We start from the raw sequence: 6,355 nt of genomic DNA, 5'->3' as shown, positions 1-6,355 counted from the left end.
GGGGCGACATTTGGCGTCAAACCACAAACTTAGAGTTTCATGAGAAATCCTTTGTGAATCTTGAAGAAACTGATGAGAACCAATGAATTCAAAGGAGTTATTTCTTTGATTTCATAAAGCAGTTACTCGCAAGCTACCCAAGAAAGGATATTCAAAAATTTTCATTGGCTTGTTCAAAACTAGAGGGTTTCCTTATACACATACAAAACTTTGTCATTTTCGCCATTTTAAGAAATGTGAAGGAGTTAGAACTCGACTTCTCTAATCCTACTTGGAAAGAAGAAGATGATCTTGAGAATCATCCAGCAGTAGTTGAATTGCCTTCCCAGGTTTATCAACATGTAGGTCTTGAGTCATTGAAATTATTCTCATGCAATTTTAATGCGTCTAGGTTTAACAATTTTCCAATCTTGAAAAGAGTTTCTTTAGGGTGGATAGAAATAAATATAGTTTTATTCAGGGCCTTGTTGTTGAGATTCCTTTTGCTAGAGAGTTTTAATTTAAAGAAATATGCATCACTTCAAGATTTGTATGCCAAAACTCGAGCCTAAAGAATTTGGTTCTTGATAAGTGCAATTTTATTAATGATTTCTTATGGATTGAGGGACCCCAGTTAAGGTTCTTGAAGTTATTGGGCAACGTTAGTATTTTCACTTTAGTAATCAATCTGATATGTCAGAGGCTAATATTGACTTTGGCATGGAGCCTAATTTTGATTAAGTAATCGGTTCACTTCCTCATAATTTCTTACTAGAGTTGGATGCTGGCAAAGTTTTTACTACTTGCAGTGTCCTCTTTCAAGTATTCTTATCTCCCTATAAGAACCCTCATCGTGTTGAGAAAGCTTTATACCAAATCATTTTTCATAAATCTTAGTCAATTTTTGTAGAGATAGAGTTCATAAAATTATTGCAGAGCATTTTTGCATTTACATGTATAGGATTACAAAAAAACAAAGTATTTAGTAAATTTCATATATTTGAGTAGATAATTATTAGATATTTTTACATGTGATAAAAGAAATAGTGCATTAAAAAATGGCACACTTTACATTAATTCATATACTATAAATACAATCATCCTTTCAAGTAGATCTCTCAAGAAAAGCTAGTGCTCATAAATAGCTCTTAGGGTAATATTCTCTCTTCTTCTTCAAAATTCGCAATATTTATAATGTTCAAGCACATGTTATCTCAATTATGTGGAAAGAAAAATGATAATTATCAAAAAAGGAAAATGACAAATATCCACAAACTATCAATGGGAGAAATTCTAGTATAGAATCATTGCATGTGTAATGATTTTATTATAGCAATTGATCATGATAAGTTTCATATGGGCTCCATCCTAAGCAATAGTCAAAATTTATTCATTGTACTTACAAAGTTGGGGGCTTTCTTTTCTTTTTCTATTTTATTTATGATAAAGCATTAATTGTTAGATGTTTTCCTTAATGAAGGCAAAATTATTTTTCTCGAAATATACTAGCCATATAGCAGTTAATTATTGGTTGTACTATTTATCATCATTATAAAGTTATTAAATAATTATTTTTCCTACTAAATAAATAAATAAATGCTGCAATAAAGGAAAATAAATATTTTTTTCTTTTTCTTTTTCTTTTATTTTTAAATTAATGTGCATAGAAATGACACATCTTTTCACTAATCGTCAATTCCAAAATATATATATATAAACTGTCACTACTGGCTGGTTCACATTTACCAATATGAAAAAGCCTACTATATACTATATCTTCTTCCTACTAGAGTGATTGAATCAGATCTATTTCACCACTCAGAATATCCTTCAAACCATGGACAACAACAACCTAGACATGTTCTCAAAGCTGTCAAGCTCTCTTCTTGTCTTTATCCTCAAAGAAGCAACAAGAACAAGCATCCTGTCTTAGCAATGGTGCAAGACCACAAACTTAGAATTCCATGAGAAATCATTTGTGAATCTTAAAAAACTGATAAGAACCAGATAATTCAAAGGATTCATTTTTTGACTTTATTAGACAATTACTTGTAAGCTACCCAAGAAAGGATATTCAAAATTTTTATTAGCTTGTTCAAAACCCGAGAGTTTCCTTGCAGAGATACAAAACTTTGTCATTTTTACCATTTTAAGAAATATGAAGGAGTTAGAACTTGACTTCTTTAATCTTAACTGGAAAGAAGAAGATCTTGAGAATCATCCTGCAGCAGTTGATTACCTTACCAAGTTTATCAACATGTGAGTCTTGAGTCATTGAAATTGTTCTCATGCAATTTGATATTTCTAGGATCAACAATTTTCTGATCCTGAAAGGTGTTTTTCAGAGTGGCTAGAGATAAATTTAGTTTCATTCAAGGCTTTATTGTCGAGATTTCCTCTACTAGAAAGTTTGAATTTAAAGAAGTGTTGGAAAATGCATCACTTTGAGAGTTATATGCCAAACTCGAGGCTAAAGAATTTGGTTCTTGATATTGACATTGGAATGCAACCTGAATTTGATGAAGATGGTTCATTTCTTTACAATTTACTACTAAAATTGTATGTTGTTAAAATTTCGACTGTGTGCAGTGTCCTTCTTTAGGTATTCTTCTCTCCTTGTATGAACCCTATAATGTTGAGAAATCTTTATAAAAAATCATTTTTCATTATTGTTAATCTCTCAATTACTAATGGCTTCCATTTATTTAGGCAAATCTTATTCAATTACATGTCATATTATTCATTACTTCATTTTATCTAGTGGCATCGATCAATCACCTGTATAATTATTAATTACACATGCATTAAGCATAAAATTTAGATCAAAATGTAATCATAATTAACTTCATTAATTTATGGTTTTATATTTATTTTACTATAAATTTTAGAAAGCAAACTCAATCTCGTATCTTATCATATAATCTAAATTTAATATTATTTAAATTCATTCATTCATAATTATCAAACGCAAGTGCATTGCACACACGATTTAAATTGGAAAGTTGCAACGCTTCCATAATTTGAAACTTAAAATTGTATTTGGTGGTGGTATTTGCAGATTATTCCTGAAAAGAAGAACCATTTGGTTTGCAAGCTCCACTTAATCTCCGCCATTTGATCTTGAAAATTGCAATGCACCCCAATGAATTTTATGGGATCAAGTTCATGTTGATGAGTTGCCCACATCTTGAGACCTTGACATCTGGCATAGGCCCTGCAAAAATTTTCCCTGTAAGTACAAAAATTTTCTTGCACTTTAATGAGTTGCTATATAAAAAACCAATTGGATTGGGATTAGGGGTTAGACTTTGTGCTTTATTAATGCCTAAGCTTGGTTTGCTGCTTAATATATATCATTTAAATTATGATATTTGAGAGTTTATCTCATGAAATCAGTGTGTGAAAACTGATCTCCTTAAAGATAGTGAGTATCATATGAGAGTTTACACCCTTTGTACGTTGTCCTACTATGAAGCATAAATTAAGTAACGATAATTTGAGATATCACAATTATGGCAGTGTTATATTTAACTTGCATTTTGGCTTGTTATTTTTAGAATTATAAACATCCCTTAGAATTAAGTTCTTCAGAGTTTTGGACAAAGAATGTAAGGGTTAAAAAATGCATCCATAGGACCCTTAAGGCGGTGAATGTGAAGGGATTTAAAGGCATATTGAATGAACTTTATATCTTGAGATACATAATCTGTTATGGTCGCAAACTTAGGCAAGTGAATCTCTATATCTCCAATGAAGAAGATGACAATGAAGAAATCAGGAAGAGATACATGGCAATAGTTCATTATCTTAAGCAGTTCAAAAGCTCCTCACAGAACCTGCAAATATCTATCTTTTAAATATGATCTTTCTGATATGAATTTGTTAAAAAATTATTGTATCAAATAAGTCAGTATGAATTGATGAACCATATATGCTAGAACTAAGACTAGATTATGTTCTTTATTTATCGTTATGGTTAATTTAAGTATTGGGGAATTAGTGTTTGTGAAATATCAACAAATCTCATCAACCCATCAGAGGTCTCCACCAGGTATTTTACTGTTTTAGCTTTAAATTTCAAGTAAATTATTATTGCTCTGGCATAAATTTGTGTTTGCAAATAATCTGAAACTGACTTTGTCGCTATACACTAATCGTATATTGCCATAAGAAATAGCCATCTTCTATAGTTGTTGAGAGAACGACCTGTCATTGGTCTTTGACCTTAGTCATGGATATAGCCTAGAGATTAGGTTCCCGCTTGTCGTGACCTCTCTTGGCCGGGGAGGCTAGAAAATATTTAGTAATTTTAAAAAATAATTTTAATATCATAAATTATTATTTTATTTTTTATTTACTTTCTATACACTACTTTATTTATAAAATATTTATAAATTTTTTTAGACTAATTATTATCAATAAATGTTAATTTTTTTTGATAAAATCACACTTATTTAATTAAAAAAAGATATTTTTGTGATTACTTTATTTATTTTTTTGATTACTTTATTTTCAATTTCAAATTTTCTAGTTTATTTTTTTACCATTATACTAAGTTTTATTAATTCATTCAAAATTACCAACTACATGTCATTGAGATTTATTTTTTAGAAAAAAAGAAGGCGACTAAGGGAAGAGAAATGAAATGAGCCGCTTGTGTATTTCGCAATGTCTAATGATAATTTTTTTTAATGAATTTTTATAATTAAATTCTGCAATTTTAATTTTAGTAATTTTAAATTATATTTTATTCATTTTATTTAATTTTAATTAATATTAATATAAACGATTTCTATCATAATATAAATTATAATTTATAAATAATTAAATATATCTAATTTAATTAATATATCTTATAAACTTTATTTCAATTATATAAATTAAATTCTTTTTCACTTGCATTTATCTTCAACCAACAAATCACATACTTCCATAACCTAGTTATTATAAATTATATTAGTAAAAAAATGTATCTGATATTTTACTTATAATTAAAAATTATAAATAAATAAAGTAGTAATATATCATTGATAAATAAAAAGAGGGAGAAATATAATATAGTCTCTAGGTTTTACTATTATTCATGATAAACTCCTTTATTTAGAGAATTTCATTAATTAGTATTTGTAATTTATTTATGAGTTAGATGTGCTCAACTTGTAATTCTCTCACTTAGGGCCTGTTTCACTAAAAAGGAAGAGGAAAATGATAAAAAAAAAAAAAAAATTCTTTCATTTTATTAGAAAGAAAAAGGAAAAGAAAAAAAAAATAAAAGTATAATCCTCTTATTTTGTAAAAAGAAAAATAGAAAAAGAAAATATTTGTGTAGATTTGAATCATTTTATTTTATACTCAAATTGGACAGAAAAAAGTAAAAGATAATATTAATTTTCTATTTTTTCTTTATGTCTTTTTTAATTTATTTTTTTTTATTTTTAATTTTATAAACTATTTTATTTTAATTTTTAATTGCAAATTAAAAGTATGCACATTTAAAATATTTATTCAAATATATATTGCAAAACATAAATTTAATTGAGAATAAATTATTATTAAGCTTGTATAATCTTATACAAAAAAAAAATTATATCATAAACAATTATATTAAATAAAAAAATTATTTCAACTATAAAATTATATCATATTACCTAATATAATTTTATTTATTCAATAAAAACATAATAGTAAAATTTCATCATCACTTTCTTTCTATTAAATATACAAAATATACAAATTATTTCCTTTTCTCTTTTTTTTTTAAAAAAATATAAAAAATAATAAATCTGCAGTTCCGAGTAATCCTTATGGTTCTTATTTTTATTTTTATTTTTTCTTCTTTTAAATAGAGATTTCACTCATAAAAGCGCGATACAATCCAGGCCCTGGGGCCCAAAACATGAAATACAGCCAATCGATTTAAACCACCCGAGCCCTAAAAGAAAGCTAGGTCCAGAGTCCAAAACAAGGAAAACCCTACGGCTAGGTAGCTTGACCCGATCCTAACCCACTAGAAGAAGATAGCTGTAGTCCCAGTGCCGCTGCACAAAGTCCCGAGCTGAGAACGACCTCACCGGCAAGAAGGAACACGGGCCGTTTCCGGCCATCTGAAGCGAGAGAACAAACACTGAAGCCCTTACTCGGCCAAGAAGAACCCCTGCAAGCAGCTGCCATCCACATCCTTGAGCTCGTCTGGAGGCGAGGCAGCGCTCTTGGTGATCTCGTTCAGTTGTAGCTGTTGTGGGATTGGGCACATTTAGAGTCGCCAGTAACGTCCCCGAGATACCCCACCTCAAATACCGACGAGCAGAAAACAGAGCTTCCAACCACAAGTAACTTGACCCATAGCAACCATGGCCTATGCTGAGCCAAACACAAC

This window comes from Hevea brasiliensis, chromosome 4 (genome assembly GCF_030052815.1).
Source record: "Hevea brasiliensis isolate MT/VB/25A 57/8 chromosome 4, ASM3005281v1, whole genome shotgun sequence".
NCBI classification, from domain to species: Eukaryota; Viridiplantae; Streptophyta; class Magnoliopsida; order Malpighiales; family Euphorbiaceae; genus Hevea; species Hevea brasiliensis.
This window is presented reverse-complemented; position numbering follows the sequence as displayed.